This window comes from Castanea sativa, chromosome 11, assembly GCF_040712315.1.
Source record: "Castanea sativa cultivar Marrone di Chiusa Pesio chromosome 11, ASM4071231v1".
Lineage (NCBI taxonomy): Eukaryota > Viridiplantae > Streptophyta > Magnoliopsida > Fagales > Fagaceae > Castanea > Castanea sativa.
In genome coordinates, this window is record NC_134023.1 from 5,737,751 (window position 1) to 5,759,220 (window position 21,470).

The 21,470-nt window shown below is 33.7% G+C and overlaps 1 pseudogene; it reads right to left on the reverse strand.

Moving 5' to 3' along the window:
* Positions 1 to 8,643: 8,643 nt before the first annotated feature.
* Positions 8,644 to 17,482, reverse strand: LOC142617486 (TMV resistance protein N-like; annotated as a pseudogene).
* Positions 17,483 to 21,470: the final 3,988 nt, after the last annotated feature.

Sequence of the window (21,470 nt, forward strand, 5' to 3'; positions counted from 1 at the left end):
AGTCATGGCCAGTTCCAGTTCATCATCCTCAGCAGTCACTGATACCATTACCACTTCTTGTGATCTTTCCCTTAGAAAATCTACTGCAAATAGATTAGAGTATCTATATGAAATATCCCATATTCCTGAAGATAGTAAAATACCTATTACAGACTTTCCCATTGTAAATCCCTATACTGTGTTTGATAAACCCCAAAAAACTTTCAAAAAATCCATAAAAAAATTTCTAGGTCCTTCCCAACCCTCTAGTGTCAAAGAGTATGTCCAAGCTTCAAAGTTTGACCAGTTCAGTATTCCAGCCAGTGAGAAAGAAAATTTTATCACTCTTGCTCTTCCCAGAGAGTTTGTCATCCCATGGCAAAGACAAGGTTATACTCACCTCCATTTTGGTGCAGTACGACTTGCACTCACTTTTCATGGCAGAAAAGGACTCCCTATAGCTTCTAGAATTGCTCTCCTTGATTCTAGATTTATGGAATATCACAATGCAGTCATAGGTACAGTCCAAACTACACTAAATGCAGGAACAGTCTTTGTCACCCTTTTTCCCAATTTCAACATGTCTCTCAGAGATCCTCACATATGTGATGCTCTTAAAGTCCAAGTTCAGATTACAGGAGCCTCTCAAGTACCAGATACTTTTGCTGCCACACTTCACTATCAACTTGCTTACAGACTCCAGAACCATGCTTTTGCTGTAGCCATACCAGAGTTTGCCCAGTCCAATGATGCTCTTTTGATCCAAGTTGATCCAGGCATGACGCCTACGTGCACATTTGTTCCAAGACAATTGAACAAAGACCAGATGAAAAAGCTCTTTCCAGAATCATGGATTACAAAGTATGAGATTCTCCATCAGGTATCTCAGCCAATCCAGTCCCACACTCCTTTTTTCATCAGAAACCAGAATGGTGAAGTTGAAGTCAGATTTATGACAACCACACCAGAAAAAGAAGAAGTGACAGTCTTTCCAACAACTATGATCCAGCCAGTTTCTTATGAAGGTCTTGATGATCTTCAGATCAAAGCATTTCAAGAAAATGGAAAACCTGTCTATGAAGGAAAATCACCCACAGGCCATATATGGTGGGATGTTTGTGATTGTGAAGAATGTAGAGAAGAAGAAATATTTGAAGAAGATAAGAAAAGAAGAAAGAAGAAGTCTTCCTAGCAGATTCTCAAAGAAAGATATGAAGCAGGAGACCCAGAAGTCAACCTCCTTGGAGAACCCTCAGGAAGGTTTGATTACTATGTCCTTTACCCCAGATCCAGAAAACAAAAAATTCCATCATTTTCCCCATGCAAAGAAAGTCATGATCAAAACCAACAAAACCAGAAACCACCCTTAATCCCATATTACCAGAAAGTCATTCCCCAGATACAAAAATGTCAACCCAAGCCTCCCAGTCAAACCCACACACAAAAGCCCTTACCTTGTTACATGTTAGACCATGCATCACCCTCATACTCACAAAATTTTCCTCCCTTAGAAAGTTTTGACCACCCACAAGCCAATGTAAAACATGTTTGGAAGATAAAAAATCCTGTTGGAACCAATCCAGATGGAAGTAAAAAACAAGTCTCATCAGCTGAAGCAGCCCTCAATTGGCAGGCAGAAAATGTTGTAGCACAGAATCAAGTTCTTTCAAAAATTCTTGACAACCAACAAAAGTTGACTGAAGCGGTATCCAATACCTTTTCATCTTCAAATTCCCTCATTGAAGATTTGAAGAAGAAGATAAAGTCAATTGAACAAGAATTGGAGACAATTGTTTCTACAGTAAAGGATTTGTCTATATCCTTTCCCCTCATTGGGCAAAAAGAAAAAGAAAAAAAGCAGTTGTTGATGCAACTCCAGTCTTTGGAGAACTCACAGAAGGCAGCTACTCAAGCTCTTCCAATGCAAGTTTACATGCCATACCAACCTCGTCAATCACTGTATAAAGATCTGTCCATACTAGTACTCTCACCGTTTTCCCCAGTGTCCTCATACCAAAACCTCCAACCATTAAACATGACACACCCAGCTCAAAACCCTTTTAAACCATGTGGAATCTTTCCCAACATAACAAACCCAATACCACTACCTCAACCAGAATCTCAACCCTGACCAGAACCTCCAGCCAAACCACAAAATCAACCTCCTCCCATCAAAAAAGACAAAAAACGTACAAAAGGATATATGAAAAAAAAAGAAAATAAAAAGAAAATAAAAAAATGAATGAAAATTGTGGGACCCACTTTGGACCCACTTTTGTCTTGGCCTCCTTTTCCACCTTGCCGTCACACTCCTTTCAAGTATGCATGAATTATAACTAGTCCTTTACTTCAGTTCCAGGATTTCCGTTGTCAGAAGAAGATTTTGCAATATATATATAACTTTTATGAGTTAAGTCAATAAATTATTATTTTTTCACTCAAAAGTATGGCTGGAAGTAATCAATTTTTTTTTTTTAAATAAGGAAAGAACAAAGAACCAAGAACCAAGAAATTTTTTATTCATTTACAAAGTAGGTATGCAAGTGACTATCTCTTTCTTCCTAGCATTTTCTAAAAAAAATCACTGAAAATGAGAGCTAATAGAAAAGAACATTCATAAAAAGCCTATTTTTTACATCAATTATATAATGTTTTTACCAATTCAAACTAACACCTATGTCTCTTAACTTCATACAACTTTACTTAACTCATCAATAGAGAGTTACTCTTCCATTTAAAATTGTAACCTTTTTGGTATGAGATGGAAATGCGGGGGATAAAATAAATTTAATTTTATCTCATAGTTGGAAGAATGGAAAAGCAGGAAAATGAAAAACTTTGTTTGATTGGGAGGATAAAAAGGTGAAGAGATGACAAACTAATTTGTTTGATTAAAAAGAAAAATGAGAAGATAAAAAATATTGTTGTTATAAACTCTAATGCTCCTTTCTCTTATGGTTTTGTCTTATTCTATTATACCCATCTGTTTCAATTTTTTTTTTCTTTTTTTGACGAAACAGAATAGGAATGCAAGTGACTATTTCTCTTGTTCTGACATCTTCTAGGAAAACCACTAAAAATGAGAGCTGGGAGATCAATTTTACAATGTTTTTACCAATTAAATGTATTTTCCACTGAAAATGAGAGCTATAGCATCTTCTAGGAAAAACCACTGAGAAACCTCTTTTTGACATCAATTATATAATGTTTTTACCTATTCAAACTAACAACTATGCCTCTTTAACTTTAGGAATTAGATCAAGCAAAAGGGGATCAGTCTCCAAACACCCTTTTGTTCTTAATGGCCTGTTTGAATGGAGGGGGAAAGGAGGGAGAGTAGAGTAGAGTTGGCTAAAAATAAGCTAATTTTGTGCTAAATTTACTCTACTCTAGTCTACTCCCCCTTCCTTTCCCTCCATCCAAACGGACCATAAAAAATTTGAACAAGCCAACTTAAGTTTAGCTAGTAATTCCAACTTAATTGTTAACTTACCAACTCAGTAAGTAATAAGTTTATGGTTCCTAATCTTCCAATTCTTCACCCGTGATCATCAGTTGATTTATCAATCTTTAAAGCTAAACTTCTAGATTTCTTATGAATTAAAAAGTGAACTAGATAAGATTGTATTGGATTTGCCGATTTGGTTCTTTTCAAAGTCTGTACACAACTGCATTAATCTCTGACCTTTTGTACAAAATAACAAATGCCAGACCAAGTATGTACACACTAATTAAGTTCATCCCTAGTAACACGCCTAAAGAAGCCAAAAAAGCAAAGTCAAGAGTCTATTTGCTTTTGCTTTTGCTTTTTTGGTTTCTTTAGACGTGCTATATGGGACGAACTTAAAAAAAAAATTTTGAAAAAAAAAAAAAAAGAAAATAAAAAGCAAATAGACTCTTGACTTTGCTTCTTCTTCTTTTTTTTTTTTTTTGGTTTCTTTAAACGTGTTATATGGGATGAACTAAAAAAAAAAAGTATATAGACTCTTGACTTATAGCTTTTTTGGTTTCTTTAGACGTGTTATATGGGACGAACTTAAAAAAAAAAAATGAAAATAGACTCTTGACTTTGCTTTTTTTTTTTTTTGGTTTCTTTAAACGTGTTATATGGGATGAACTTAGAAAAGAAAAAAAAAAAAAAACATATAGACTCTTGACTTAGCTTTTTTGGTTTCTTTTTTTTATTTTTTTATTATACAAGATAGAATTCTACTCTAACTTAATCTAAGTGTATATGTGTGTGAAGCTCTCTCCTAGAGACTTAAATCTCAGCTTTTGCTCCCCACCTCACAAGCACTTATACTTGTAGAATGACCATCGCACCAAGAGTGTGTAGTGGTTTTTTTTTTTGTTTCTTTCAACGTGTTACATGGGATGAACTTAATTAGTGCTATAGTAACAAAATAAAATAGGGCTATTATTAACGCAGCACCGTTTAGATTGAATATTTACTAGTGATGTACTATTGCTACTTTTTTTTTTTCTAAGAAGGTACGGTTGCTACTTTGGGAGTAATAAGAAGCATGTCAAAAATGAGTGATTATAGAATATTCTCAGAGTATTATAATTGCATACTCATCTCTTTCTCATCTATGGTAGATACTACCATGAATGTGAATGGAGGGAGTACCATTTTTCGAGCTTCAAAAGTACCTAAGAATTCCTTCTCTCAAAATAGTGGGATCTAATAATTAAATTCATGGTGAGACCAATAGTTGTCAAAACGTGGTGATGGTGGCAATAGAGACGAAGGATAGTCCATTTTCGTTGATTTTTCGGCCGGATTATCATATGTTGTGGTGGTGGTAGTTGCTTAGTGTTGGGTTGCGGTGGTGGTTGTACGGTGGTGGGTGGACAGTTTATCAACTCTCTTGTTTAGAGAGAGAGAGAGAGAGAGAGAGAGAGAGTGCTGGAAAATAAGAGAGTGAGGGGAGAAGAGATAGATGGCTGACTTTGAGGGAAAAAAAAATAATAAGGAATAAAATATTGACTACAGTAACCATAAATGTTTACATGGTTACTATAGCAAACTAGTCATAGACCCGCAGCAAAACATATTATATGGATTGGGTTAAATTTAATGCATATAAGTAAACAACTACATTTACTACGGACAGTCCAAAAGGTTTAGTTGTGCATCAGAAAGTTGCATCAATAGCAAGGAAACTTTAAGCTAAGGACCCATGGGTTCAGCCAGACAAACTCAATTCCTAAAATATATTCTTGGAATTATTTAAAGATATATATGCTCTAAGAGAATGACAATGACTCATATGAATAAACTTTTTTTTTTTTTTTTCAGTGACACAACCGAACAAAAACAGCACTAGAATGATGATGACAATAACGAGGCTCCTTGAGTACCCATTGAAGCCATTGACAATATGTTGATAAAGTGATTACTAGGGAAATAACCAGGAAAGAAAGAATATGATTTGATGGGGATTTTTTAAGCAAAGCTAAAACATTTGACAATTCAATTACCCAACAAGTGGACCAGTAGGAGGTCCAGTAATTACGAAACTGAGGTTTGTTTTCTAAATTTCAACAATTAATTATTCTGCATATATATATATATATATATATATATATATATATATATATATATATATATATATATATATATATATATATATATATAATGATTGTGAGAATTTAAACCATGTGTTAAAATCCTCACGATTTGCAAGTTAGCCTGTAAGGTTATTATTAAGCACATTATCAATTTATTAAATAAATAAGGTACAATTTGTTAAGCACATCATCAAATGAAAATAATCCAAGATTGTAGGGCACCCAATCTATTTACTAGTGGAACACACAGAAAGAACGAGTAGATCCCAAAATTGTGATACGTGTAAATAGCTATTCCATGTTTGTTTATTTATTAATTAGCCAAGCTTAAATTTTTTTTTAACCATATTTAATAAATGAGCTCAATATAAATAATGAGCTTGAAAAGCTTGAAAATAGTCTTGAATTATAAGCCCAAGCTATCTTTCTGCTATGCCCCCATTACTTCCATAGTGGTACACATGGCCCATTTGTATCCATTTATCCCATTTGCCATGTCTTAAAAAATATTTTAATTTCTATAGTGATTCACATTTTCCCATCCATGTGAATCTATGGGATAAGAGAAAAAGTCAGGTTTTCATGTGAGTACAATTTTTGAATTCGTAATATTCATGAATATATTAAAACCTGCAAATTTAACAAATACTTACAGAAAAAAAAAAAAAAAAAAAACCTGGTATATACCAGACAAAATATGCCCTACCTTAGATCATAAAAAGACGTGCAACTATTTTCCTTTTACATGTTTATTGTCTTGGTCCTCTTGGACTCAGTTTACCTCTAGTTTACTGAAATTGACACAATTACAAATATATGTTTAATTTTTATTACATGTTCAAATTGATTTAGTTCCAATGCATTGGTGGAGCCAAACCTTACCCAATTATCCAAAATAAATCGTCTAAGGCCAAAAGGTATTGTCCAGAGGCAGCATTCATTACCAAAACAGACAGTTGGATATCGACATTCAATACCAAGATCTACAGTTACAACAAGCAACAAGCAAATGGCTTTTTACACTAAACTCATAAATGCACACCATTTATGGAAATAAACAAGCTAACGACTACAAAGGCTCCCCTATAAAAAGGAGAGATCACTCCACATGAAAATGTATGCTTTTACATAGCTCACAATATACTTTACTCTCTTTCTCAGCCTCTCAAATACTGACAAAGGCATCAGAGGGTCTTTGGCCAACACCCCATTGATATTCAAGTCATAGCCTCTTCGCTGTTCTCTTGTGCAGGATTCGTCCATTTGGTGCCTAGCTAGACGAAGAAAGCATATTGTTGATTTTAACTCTAGCAAAAACAATATTCTACATGTGATGCTCTCCATGTCAATCATGTTTTGTTTATAAAACCAATACGTATTGCCATTCTTCTTATACATCACTCAACCAACCAACTCTCATCTTTACACTAAGTAAAAAACAAAATCCCCTAGCTAAAAAATTTTGTAGCGTAACTGATACCTCATAAATCTTGGTGTTTCCAAACAAAAACCTCAGTCCAAATCCTCTTTCTCCGATTGTATGTATGAAATTTAAAAAAAAAAAAAAAAAAAAAAAAGCAAACCCCACTAAAATCCCACGCACAAAAAAAAAGTGCATCAAAAGCAAATTAACAACTAAATATACCTCAAATTTTACTGCATCTAACATCTATATGAAAAATCTTAAGCAAGCAAAGCAACCGACCATTTAAGATTAGTAATATAAAGACACATGCATATAAACAAATTTAAAGAAGCCATTATCAATATTTATAGCAAGAAAATGAAGTTTATGTGGAATTGGATTATCATACCTTCTCCAACACAAAAGAAAATGAAACAGAGAAAGAACAAAAGAAACAAGTAAGCAAGAGATTTATGCTTCTTGCCAACTTAGATTTATATACTTTTCTTTCTCTTTTATATAACCACTTTTCCTTTTTAAGGAGAAAATGTCTTTTAAGTAAATCTTTGTATTCTTAGGTTTATTTTATATTTTCTATTGTCTTGGTAATTTTTTGTTATAATATTTTAGGGATTTTTTCATATAAAAAAAATTATTTGTTGGATTTTCATAAATCATATGAGAATAGATTTCGGCCTAATAGGCAATAGCTCCCAAGTCTCACCCCTGGTTTTCTACTTGCTTCATATATGGGGAAGAGAATGCAACATATCAATTGAGCGTTTTGATTCTATTCCAAATGGTATTAGGATAAAAGGTTTGGTCTTCCATTACTTTTTAGCAACGAGCACACCTTTCTAAAGTATGTGGTAGACTATAATGGCAAGCTATTTAATCTAACCCCTAAAACTGAAATCATGGTTCTGTCAAAATTGTCTAATCTCTGCCGATGAAAAGTAACGACACGAATCAGACCGGTCTTTGTCGTAGGCCTGTAGTAACGTCCGCAACAGTCTGAAGGAGTCCCATGTAATAATACAAACTCCTGTATCTAGCTCTGCTTCACACTAACATTTCACCAGCTTCCAGTTGCTTGCTCGTCCAAACCAATGAAGCTTCTCAACCCCAATAGTCTTCATGTGATTCTACTCTTTACTATAAGGCGTTTTGCATATTAGATGCTTATGGAGGCCCAATGGCAAATGATGCTTATGCATTTCTCCATCCTGATACTCTTCACTGCCCATAAAGTCATTAAAAAAGTGGATATCACTTCATATGGAGTTAAAGCACGTGTATCTTTAACTAAAATTATATCCAAAAAATAAAAGAGAACAAATCTGTGCTAATTATGATATATTTAGCCTTGAAAAGAGTGTGGATGAAATAAGTCAACAATTATATATGTACATCATGATGTTGATAAGAAAATGACCAAAAATCTATTTTAAGTAGAAAGTTACCTCCATAATTCATATCATGAGTATTGGAGCAAATTCAAATATGTAATTAAGAGAAAACTTTCAAGTACCTTTATAGAAAGGCCACCAAAGTTATTGACCAAATACTCATCACAGTGTAATCAAAATCTTACCAGTCGCCTAGAATTTGTAACAAAAGCAATTAGCAGTGTTGTTGCTAGTACCAGAAAGAGAAGTTACAGTTTTGGTCATATACTCTGAATATAAGTTGCAACTTGATACTTCATGACGAACCCCAATATATTATACTACTAAAGTTGACATGATCATTACAATTAATCAAATGTGTTGCCCAAACACAGCAAACAACATAAAATGTAATCTTAGAATTCTGTGGAATCTATTTTAATCTTAAAAAATATTTAAGACTTTGGTAATAGATTTGGGCCACAATACATTGACACAAAGGAATAAAGACAGCACTAGAATAAAAATGTGCAAGATTAGGAGTCCACTGTGTGCTATCAAAGGCAAAGTTCATAAATCAGTTAGGAGCAATGGTTGTCAGAAGACGTGGCCTCCTCTCTGAACCCAAAACATCTGTCAACTGGTTCCTAATTCCTAAACATCTGAATGTCCTTCATCAGCTCGATCTGCCACCTCTCTTTCACTTCTATTCCAGCCGCTATAGTCCAGCTCAAACAATCAGGCAATGGACCCATCTCTATTTTTACAATCAAAACTGAATGAATCCCCTCCATTTCGTTCTTCTACCCTTGCAGCTCTCTTCCAGCAGGATTGGTTGCCAGTTGGAAGACTCTATAAAGGTCTGGACTTTGCTTATTTTGCTACTGTTGAGGCTTTCCTTTAGTTCTTAACTGTTAGCTACCTTGCACATAGAAATAAAACTTTTACTTTGCATGACCACATTAGTGGCAGGGAAAGGATCTCCCTTGCCTTGTTCCTACAAGTTCAAATAGACCATAATTTAAAGACAAATGACACCTAGAAGTACTTTAAGTTCTTTAAATTTCCCCTGATATCCTTCTGCCAGCTATTGATCCATGCCTGAATTGAGTAGGCTGAATGAAATCAGCTCTAATGGACAGATCAAACCCAAAAAAAAAAAGAAGCCTTGTAACAGTTCCAGACAAATAAAACCCCTTTGCACACTGAAACATAAAGCAAACCATACTATATGGAAAGGACAACAAAGAAATATATAAGAACTAGAATTCTAGTTTATTCATTTTGAACTACCCGTCAATGTTTGATGCCTTTACTAATGAGCTTGTACTTATGGACTTCTAAATAAGGACAACCCGGAAGCCTAGTTCCAAATGTGAGAAAGAACATGGGATAGAACAATAAATCTATATACCATTGGCAGTGAAAGCTTCCAGTTTCAATGTTTAATTGCTTTCAATGGCACATGATTTGCTTTTAAAACACCGACGAAGTGCTTTGTCTTGCCATTCTTTTTTCATACATTGAAATGAAGGAACCAAAACAGCACAAGAAGAAAAGAGTATAAGATTCATAGTTCACTGTCTGTTATCCATGCTAAGGTTCGTAAAGAACTTAGGGGCAAGGGTTGCTAGGGATCAAGACTCTGCATGGACATCCATACACCTGTCAAACCCAAACATTTGTAAACTGTTTAATGTCCTTCACCACAGCCTCTCTATTGGCCAACTCTGCCACCTGCTAGCAAATTCTAAGATTTCTAATAGAGGGAAGTCTCAAAGCTTGAAGATGCTATGAAGTAAGACTTGGAAAAACTAGAAGATGCTATGTAATAGCCAATGTGGAACATCTGGAAAGCTGGAATATTTATTTTTGTCGTTTAGTTGATATGTGCCATTCTCATGATCCCTATTTCTGATTATTTTTCCTTTTTTTTTTAAATTTTGATTTATTAAATACAAAGACCTTCACATTTTATTAAGGGGAGGTTGTCATTTTGAATAGTTTGAAGTTAGAGAATGAATGGCATGTCATTTTATTAAGGGGAGGCTTTCCTGGAGCTTCTAGATCAATAATAGATTCTTTTGCTTAAAATTTTTGTGTTTATTTATTTATTTTTATGTTATTTATGATCCTCTTTTGATATAGCAATGGGATCACTTCTAGGTGTGATGCCTATCAATTTATATGTGAATAGCATTCATTTTACAAGCAGTGAAAAGGTATAATGTCACTTTGCTTGGTGTTAGGACTTGGGAGATTCAAAGGGGAATGCAATATCTACAAAGAGCTTCTGCTCATGTATAATATGTATTTGACTTGAATGCATGCACATACAATTAATGGAAATTATTCTTGAAAATCTGTGGAAATTTCTATTTGTGGCAGTGTCATGTTTATTTTGTGAATGTCCACAAAAAGATTTAAAAAGGAAGAAAAAGCTCATCTGAAACAACCAACCACGGACATGCACCTTCTCTACCCTTGCAGCTTGAGTCCAACAGGATTGGTTGCCAATTGGGACACTCTTTCTACACTTGCTTATCCTGCTGCTATCAAGGCTTTTATTTGTTTTTTGAACTGTTAGTTACCCTGCACATTGAAACCAAACTTTTAAAATACAAGACCACATTAGTGGCAGAGAAACTTCACAGTTGTCTTGTTCCCATAAGTCCAAATAGACCATAAAATGGAGAAAAAAGACTATAATAAGTACTTTAAGATCCCCAAAACTCAGTCCCAAAACCAGGTTTTTCTAGATGAAAAGGAAAAAAAAATGGTCTTTCAGTATCTTTGACTCAAAGGACTAAGTACTCAGATGCTTTCTCAATTCTGCCCTCACAAGAAGAAAATTCAATAAAATTCTCCAAAGAATGACAATCATTTTAGAAGGTAATTGTAACCTATAGTTTTGACAATCATTTTCAGGGTCTTCACTTATGGTTGTGCCAGTAAGATTAATAAAGGATCTGCCAGCTTGATTTTGATAATTCCTAGTATACAACAACCAGTATCCTTTTTCAACCAAATAAGCCCTAGATTTGGAATGATGCCTAATGAGCTTGTCATTAACAAAAACAGGAATTTGTAAAATCCTCTGAGAATCATTTTGGCCATAGAGCTTTCAACCTAATTTAGAATTCCACCTAAAAGACTAGCACATATGCCACAACATGTAGAGAACTTAAACAATTTCATTTGACATCCCTTTGCCTTTGGGGACATCCAATAAAAAGGACCTCTATATATATTTATATACTTGGATGTCTATGAAGGTAGTTGTAATGGTGTATTATCAATTGACTATGAAATGTATATCATCAGGCTAAAATGACAAAACAACAATGAAAATGTGACAACTTATATTCTAGACATAATGCATGAACAAAGATAACAAGTAGAGCAGGGTTTACCTTCTCCAATTTTCAAACTTGTCTTCCTGCATGAGTCTAATTACTAAAAAGACAAATATGTGAAATGAGAATGGATGGTTTGGCTTGGTTTTGATTTGAAATTAGTGTGGAAGGAGATTAAACTATTTATATTAATGAGCAGTGTTATGTATGAAAGGAGTTTAAACTATTTATATTACAGATCAATTGGGCAATGCAAGTGATAGTCAAATACCAGCCTTTCCATTCAAGATTGACATTACATGTATTTTATTAAATTCCTAAATGTCGGAAAAAAAGAAATCAGGTTGAAACAAAATAAAGAAAAGAACAAAAAATCTAATTTACTAAAAGATGTCACTTTTAAATGAGACTAAAATATTATTGAGGTCTCACCCATGCCTCTGCAGAAGCGTCACTATGATGATGAGGTGTAAGTCTGGGCCCAAGTCAACCAATGAGGGCATTTTGTCAAGCAAAGGAGAGGGAACTCTGCAAGACCTCACTCTTAAATTTCTCTGCTTCTCTCTCCTCTCCACACATTTTGCTTCCAATTCCATGCTCTGATTCAGTGTGTGTGTGTGTGTTTCACTTTGTGAAGTTTCTATGATTAATGAAAAATTGAAACGGAAGAAAACAAAATGAAATAGAACAATAAACCAGTACATTTGGCAACAAAAGCTTTCCAGTTTTCAAGCAGATTATTTCTTCTGCTTCTAAAACAACAACAAGAAGCTTTTTGTTGCAATTCTTTGCTCATCCTAGTCAAATTGCTAGGAGTCTCATTGACAACTCTAATCAAACATATGGTGGAAAATCCATTAATATTTGTACACAAGAAAAAGATATTGTAGCAACCAACAGAACTTGAATTAAGAAGAAAGACAGTGACTTACAGAGAAAAAAGTTGATCAACCTTCAAGGTCACTTTCACTAGATTCTTGCCAATCACCCAGCTCCTCAACACATTCCTAATACTCACTTGACTCCTCACAGTTAGAGTTACCCTGGGCCATAAATTCTGTGAGCCTTTCAATCCTTTTTGGGTGAGGTTCGTAATTAGAGCTTCCAACCCCATCACAATCATCATGGGTTCGCTTGGCTTTGTAACATTCTACTGCCACTGCCATTGAATTGTCAAAATTATGATGGGGAACATCTAAGCCCTCATAAAGAGTGATATTTTTATTGCTTCTCTCAACCATAGTTCGGTTATGATCTTTGATGTCTTTCATGCATACCATTCGCAACCCACATTTCTTTACCATGATTGGGGTTAATTCCTCCCTAAAGCCCTGACTCTAGGTTTCAATTTTAATTCTAATCTGACTGAATCCATTTGCATTACATTCCCACAATGCTTTTATGTCTTTCTTCCCGTAGAATTGAGGAAGCAAATAAACTAGCCAATGTGATCTGATAAAGGAACAATTTCGCTAGTGTTTGGTGCTGCACACATTTCTTTTCCATTGGCTATCAAACGACAGCTTAGTGAACAGTCTTTGAGGATTTGGTTATGTGAATGAGAACAAAATACAACGCAGACAGCAATCCCCATCCACTCATTACACAAAAGAGAATAAGGTTCTTGTATACTAACTTCAGCCCCAATACTTTGATGCCTAAACCACCTTGGAATTTCACTTCTAGGAAAAACAATGCCATAACTGTAGTCAAAAAAGTATCCCCGAAACCCATGTATGTTATTTAGAACAGAGCGAGAGAGAGAGGGAGCCGAAGAGACTTTATTATCATTGCGAAAAACATGTCAATGAAGCCTTGATTCTCAGCCACTTTACTGCAATTTGAAAGGAAAAGGCCTCTCCCAGATAAAGAATTTGTTTGAAATAGATCTGGTAATGTTTCTAGCAAGGTCCAACCATATCCCGAAATATAAAATATATTTAATGGAAGCTTTGGCCAAGATCGAAGACTTGTGTAATTGTCCACCTCCAAGCTTTTCAGAATAGATAGTTGAGCAATGCTTTCCGGAAGGCAACTAAAATTATTTCCACTTAGAAATAAATATTTTAATGAGAATAAGTAGCAAATATCATTGGGGATTGCATTGAGATTGCAATAACTTAGATCCAGTCTGGTCAAAGAATACAAACCCGATTAAAAAGTCGATAAAAAGCCCATGCGATTGAGACTTCTTTGCTTAAATTGACCGAAAGAAAGTTTTTTAAGATTTTGAAAAAGAGCATTATAATAAGGCATGAGTCCGGTAGCAGTTCCACTCACATCAACCTCCTCTACACTTTTCTCAGTCACCAAGTTTTCTAGTAGTTTTGAGCATCTGGAAAGATTGAGATTTTTAAGCCACTTCATATTAAAAACGGTACTAGGAAGAGAAATGAGATTTTTGCAATCTTTTACATTCAATGAAGCAAGGCAAGTTAAGTTCCCAATTGATGTAGGTAATTTTGTAATAGCTGTGCCATCCAAGTAAAGTCTTGATACACTTTCCATATTTTCACCAAACTCAGGATTTCTCTTTAAATTTAAGCAACCAGAAAGAATAAGGATCTCAAGAGACTCCATTTCAAACTTGCTTGGAAGACTTCGGAGGTTTTTGCAACCTTTTAGATTAAGAAAAGAGAGTTTTTTACGAACTCCAATTGATGGGTGCAAAGAACGTAAATTTATACAATCCTCAAGAACCAATTTCTCAAGATTTGGGATTTTGTTGAAGTCAAGGGTTTCAATCAATTTTAGTGATTTCTTCAATTGAATGAATTTCAAACTATCAAGAGACTGTAAAAAATCAAAAAGGGAAAAAGTAAAAAAATTAGCTTCTATAAAAACTTACCATTTAATGAAACATAAAAATAAAGTTGTATAAGGTACCTAAATTACCTTTTGTTGGAAACTTGATGGAAAATATTTTGCAGGGTATCCAATCCAATCAAGAAATCTCAAGGCATTAGGAAGATATTTGGGCTCATGCAAAAGGTGAACATTATCAAGAATGAGCAATTTGAGATCATGAGCTTTTGAAAAGCATTCAGGATTCCAATATGTCTCTCTTTGTTCCCTAATTGCCTTTGTAAGATTACCTTGAATTGCCTTTGTTCCCTAATAATCATGAAGAGCACATATTAGTTAATTACAAAATGTAAGATTACTAAAGCCAGTCTAAGTTTACTCTTTTAAATAGAGTAAAACTTAGATACAATACCTTGGTGCAATTCATTAGGTTACCCAAATAAAATTCAAACCCATAGTTGAAATGAATTTAATTATCCTTGAAAATGGCAACATTGTATTTTATTGTCAGTGCTATCAAGTGAATTTGATTTGGGAAACTAATATATTGAACCTAAAGTATTGTATCTAAGTTTTCACCTTGAATAATATAATAGGGTACATGCTCAAGTTTTCCAAATAATTGCTTACCGTATTTTTTGTTAGTACATCGTAAATGTCCTTAAACAACCATAGCTTTCCACGCTTTCCCAGCTCTTTAGAACACTCTTTATAAACTATGTTCTTGCCCATTTCTTGAAGCAAATCATGCATCCACAAGGTATGACCACAGTATTTAACAAGAGATTTATCAAAAAGAACCCCCAATCCAACATCTGGAAAAAGATCAAGATAATCTAGTATTTCTACTACATCATTTTTCTCCTTATGATTAAAGAAACAGGCAATATTTAGGAATATTTCCTTTTCTGTTTCATGTAGTCCATCAAAACTTATTCTAAGTACTTGGAGAATATCATTTTCAGGAAACTGTTTTAGCCTATTTAATGTACTTTTCCATTGATCGATATTTCTACCAAACAAAAACGAACCCAAAATCTCAATAGCTAAAGGAAGCCCATTAGCATAATATACAAAATATTTGGACAACTTTGGATAATCTTTGGGAGGATGATCTTTTTTAAATGCTTTCAAACTCAGAAGACGAAGAGATTCATCATGAGTCAATCCATTAGACTCATATATTTCATCTACTCCTAGGGTATGTAGCAAATGCTTATCTCTTGTTGTAATGATAACTCTACTACCTAAACCAAACCAAAAATGACTCCCTGCTAACTTGTTTAATTGATCTAATTGATCTACATCATCAAGAACAAGAATAATTCTTTTATGACATAACTTATTCTTGATCACAAAAACTCCATCATTAACATCTTGTACACTCATATTTTCATTCAAAATTTGAAGAATGAGTTGTTGTTGTAATCGAACTAAACCATCTTTTTCACAAACTCCCCTAACATTAGCAAGGAAACAACAACTTTCAAACTTATTTGGAACCATACTAAAAACAACTCTAGCAAGGGTTGTTTTACCTATTCCTCCCATCCCCCAAATCCCTACCATGCGAACATCGTTTGACCCTAAATCCAAACATGACTCCAATTTCTCCCCTCAGGAAATTATTCCTACTAGCTTTTCAGTACTATCGGAGAATTCATGGCTTAATTTATGCCATAATTCTCCGACAATGTTCTGGATAATTTGTGACTCAAGCCTGCGATGAAGAGAAAAAAAAATATGTGGTTAGTGTAAACCGCAATAAATATGTTTAAAAAAAGATTGAAAATTCAATTTTCTATTATTTTGATTGAAAATTAATTGGCTCAAGACAAAATTTAAAAGAACTACATACATGTATTTGGGTCTAGATAAGGTTCAAAACAATGCTATATATGAGGTGGGTGTTTTGTGAATATTTGAAAGAATGAAATGTCAAATAGGATTACCTATCTTGTACATGCCATCCTTTAAGATTGGCTACTTCTCTCAAAGCAATTCTCCATGCTTGCACCTTCTCTATGTAGTCCTTGAAATGTTCTTCATGTTTAGCAAAGGCTTGGGCAAAAGTACCCATTTGTTTTCGTACAGTAGATGGATCCACATTATAAAAAATTGGTACAACAGTCATTTTCATCTCTTTCATGCTCCCAATGATCTTTACAAGTTCATCCAAACACTATGTAGAAGATATATAGTTTATTGAAAGAATGACAATTGCAAACCTTGATTTTTCTATTGCTTTCAAACGCTCTAGTGAAATAGATTTTCCTATCTCATGTTTTTCCTCATCTCTAAAGGTCAAAATGCCCTTTTGTTTTAAGGCAACATATAGATGGTCGGTAAATTTATTGCGTGTGTCCTCACTTCTAAAGCTAAGAAAGACATCGTATTTCCATTGTGGTGCTGAAGAAGAAAATGATGACGAAGATGAGGCAATTTGAGTGCTAATGGCAGCCATTAGAAATATATTGGCAAATCTTGAACTACAATAAAGATTAAGAAAAAAGTACATTTAATTAAATTTAAAAGAGAAATTAAAAGTAAAAAAAATTTGACGAAGAGAACGATTTGATGTGGAGGAATACATCCTCTATATTCAGTCAATTCAACAACTCTTTTTTCTTTTTTAAACAAAGTAGGCATGCTAGTGCCCTTTACATCCAAGGATCGATGTCGGAAACTTAAAATTATATAATTGCATTTATCACTACAAAATAAACTTTGTGCTTTTAATAAAATTTTTCTAAGTATCAAACCTCTTGATCTTTATATTCAAGATGAACCCTTCCCCATGTCAATGCATGCACTCATTGCAATCCTCACACCATTGACCAATCACAGCTAAAATCATGCATCCTTTTAGTTTTCCCAAGAAGAATACTCCATCTTTTCCAAATTCTTGGCCCTCTAGTAGTCCCATAAGGTAGTCCTCTTTTTTAAAATCAATAAATAAATTTCTCAACTTTCCCTTTATTTTACCTTTTTAATTAAAGACAATGCATTATTCTCTCTAAAAACAAAAACACATAGCATTAAATAATTCCCTAACATGCCAACAATTAGCTGTAACATAATAATAAAAATATTAAGAGAAAAATGTTTGTAATTTAATATTTGGTATAAGAGTAGAATAAGTATGGACTCATTTTTATTGTGTTTTTTGTTACATTAAAGTGGTCAAATAAGTAATAATAGTCACTAGAGTTTAACCGTGAATGGATGACATTATCTCTTACTAGAAACATATACCTATTTGCCTGTATAACAAATAAATGTATAAGCATCAAGTAATTTCATTCAGTATTCTTTTGTCAGAGTTGATCTCACTAAGATCTTAAGTGAAAATTTATTCATTGGCTTGTTACATAGGATGATTTGGTGTCTCGCAATGGAGGTTGAAGTATTATAAAGATTATAAAATTAAAGTATTATTAATAAATAAAATGTCAAACCAAATAATTCGTTTAAAACAGTTAGTATAAAAGGAGAAATTCAAATATAAAACTAAAGGGAAAAAATGCAAACACCCATAAACAACTTTTATGTTCTTCCATCTTTCCTCTGCTTTATCATCATCCAAGTGGAAATTGAACCCAAACTAAATATATCTATAATAAAAATAAATACACAGAGAATTCACAAGCATTGCATAAAAGAAGGGAGAGGACTTGAGGATGTGGATCACGTTGTCAAGGAGAAGAGAGGCTCGAATGATGTGTCAGAAAAAAAAAAAGTGTGTGCTTAGTTTGAAGAAAAAAATTTAGCAAGGAAAGCTCTCTTGAGGAGGAAAATTATACTTGAATTGAGGAAAAGAGGTAGCAGTAGAAAAGTACGTCTGAAATTACAGCAGAAGAGTAATGTAAAACTCAAGAACCTCCTGAGACAACACCAGATTCAATGTCCATTCACATCCTCTGCCTTGGCCATTTTTTTTCTGAAACCAACTACTGTTTTTATTCATTATGTTATGTATAAATGTGTGAGTAAAGCCTCATATTGAATAATAAAAACAAGAGCAAATAATTAATATAACATAGTTAGGTCTAAACTCATAAGTTTATGCTTTTAGGTTAAATGGTATCCCAACACATTTCAATTGGAAGGTGTTATATTATGTAATTGCTTCTGAATTTTTAAGATTGGGCATTGGGTATTGGAAGCAAAGAGACATAGTCACATGCAAGCATGCCCATATATAATAAGGGATTTCTCTCTAAACAGCCTGATTGTTCTTTCACAAATTGAACATGCCGTTTTGCACAATTTATGATATTATCAAATTGAAAATGTAATCTTAAACTTCAGTGGATTTCTATTGTGTTATAAAAAAATTATGACTTTGCTAATGGATTTGCACCATGAGTTATGCCGATAAAGGGCTTTCTAAGTTCACTATTGATCTTGCTTAGTACTTGCCCAAGATCATTTTTCCCATGGTGTGCATAAACAGAAGGAAAGTATGCTAAATTAAAACTATAGAAATACATGGGTTAGGCCTGGCAAAATTGGATTCTTGGCCCATCAATCAAACTATCAAATAGTTGGGTCTAGTTCCATGGTGTGAAGAAATGAATAAACCCATGAACTAAATAGTTTGTGGAAGTAGGCAGAAAGTCGGAAAACAAATCGACCAGGTCTAGACATTATATGCATTGGGTTAAATTTAATGCATATAAGCAAACAATTATTTTTACTAATGGCAGTATTCATATGCAAAGCACTGCAGTCCAAAAGGTTTGGTTGTGCATCAGAGAGTTGCATCATCAAGAAGGAAGTTTTAAGTTAGGAACTCATGGGTTCAGCCAGACAAACTCAATTCCTAAAATATATTCTTTGTATTATTTAAAAAATATAAATGCTCTGAGAGAATAACAATGATTCATATGAATAAACATTTTTTTTGTACAGTGACCAAAAGGAACAGAAACAGCACTAGAATGAAAACTTACAGAATTGAGGACTTGCAGCAGTGGTGGTAATGCTCAAAAGCTGCTTGAAACAACTTTCCTTTTTCCCTTCAATCTCAGACTGATTATTCTTCAAACAGCTGGCAAAAAAACAAATGAAAATTATTTTTAACTCAAAAGTAAGACTGGAAGTTATCAAATTTATTTTATAAAAAAAAATAAAAGGACATTCATAGAAAGCCCTTTTTTTGACATCAATTACACAATGTATTTTTACCAATTCAAACTAACAACTATGCCTCTTTATCAATTATAATTTTTATATAGAAATAGAATTGAAAGTTTGGAATTAAATTGAGTCTTAAAAAAAAAAACTCTCGCTAAAAATTATGATTTCCTCACAAAAATAAAGAAAGAATCTACTGCTACCCAAACACCATTTTATTTTTTATTCTTTAATAGTTAAGGGAGACATTTTGTATTTTGACAATCTCACAACTTCTACAAGAGGAAAAATTCAGTTAGAAAACAGGAAAACACAAAAAAACCCAGAAATAAATTTTACTTTTCTCCCTCTTTTCCACTGTTTGCCCATCACTCAAATAGAAATTGAACACAAACCAAATATAAATTTAATAATATAATATAAAAAGAGACTACTGAATAAGAGAAGAGAGAGGACCTTGAGGATGTGGATGGATCACGTTGTCAAGGTCAATGAGATGAAGAGACAGAGAAACAGTCGAATGAAGAGGAAAACTATGGTGGGATTGAGAAATTGTCAACGTTGATATAATTTTAGGAGCGGAGTAGTTAGAAAGATGGTATTTATTGAAGTCAAATCCCCACTAAATTGTCATTGGGAAGCTACAAACATATCCTCCCTTTTTTTTCTTTTTTCTTTTTTCTGAATATACAAACATCATTTTAGCTGATCTGGTGTGGTTTCTCTGAAGGACTAATAAGTTTTCAATTACTCAAAAGTCAAACATATGCTATGCTTGGTATCCACATCTTCACACCCCATGATGGGCTACACTACTGGTATTTAACAATAATGTCTCACAAACATTTAGAATCAATTCAAGTGAAAATGAACAACTAATTAAATATGCCGAAATTATCCAACTCCCCTACTTTTCCTTTTTTTTTTTTTTTTTAAATCATGAAATTTATTTTAAATTTTTTCATCAATAATACTAATTCTTTTTTTTAGGAAAAGATATTAGTTTTGTTTAAATAGATTTTAATGTCTGAGGACTCTCAGCTCTCTACCCTTTGATGGGCCAAGTGAGAGTTTATAGTGGTAGAGCCTATTTTGGTTTAGAGTCGTTGTTAATGGACGAATCTGCCCTAGATCATAGCCCAGGACCAAGTGGTAAAAGGGAAAATTAGCGCATTGTCTCAATGGTACTTGATATTTCAGAAATAAAGTACCATGTAAATTAATAGAGGTTACAATCACATTACTTTGTTTTTATCCCTCTCTCTCTCTCTCTCTCTCTCTCTCTCGCTTCAAAGCTCAGGTATGACAGATTTCTGTAAAATTCTGTCTTTCGATGACTCTTGAGTGTTAGGAGTACTTGGAATGTGGTGAGGAGAGATCAGTCAATTGGAAGGAAGGTTGCTAGAATTTGGAAACATAGGTTCAAATACTCTTTAAGTCATTGGATTTCTTGATTGTTCATGGACTTTCAAAAAATGGGTTCAAATACTCTGAATTCTTATTTGTGTTACGTATCTGTGCTAGTTGCTCACTTCTTGAATGATTATTGGACTTTTCTGCAATGAGATTGAATGGAAATGGGTGCTACCAAATGAATTACATTGCTTAGCTATAATATTAATGCTTTACATTAAACTATTTGTGATTCAACTTTTTTTTCTTTTTATATTAAAATTCTTGGAAAGAAAATCTTTAGAAGAATTAGTACTACAGGGAGAACAAGGTTGCTCCCTCTACTGTTGGTCCCATCCTTCAATTCTCCGGCACCCACAAGGTCCGCCTCTCTCTCCGGCCATTGGCATTTTACGTTCATCTTTAGAAGGG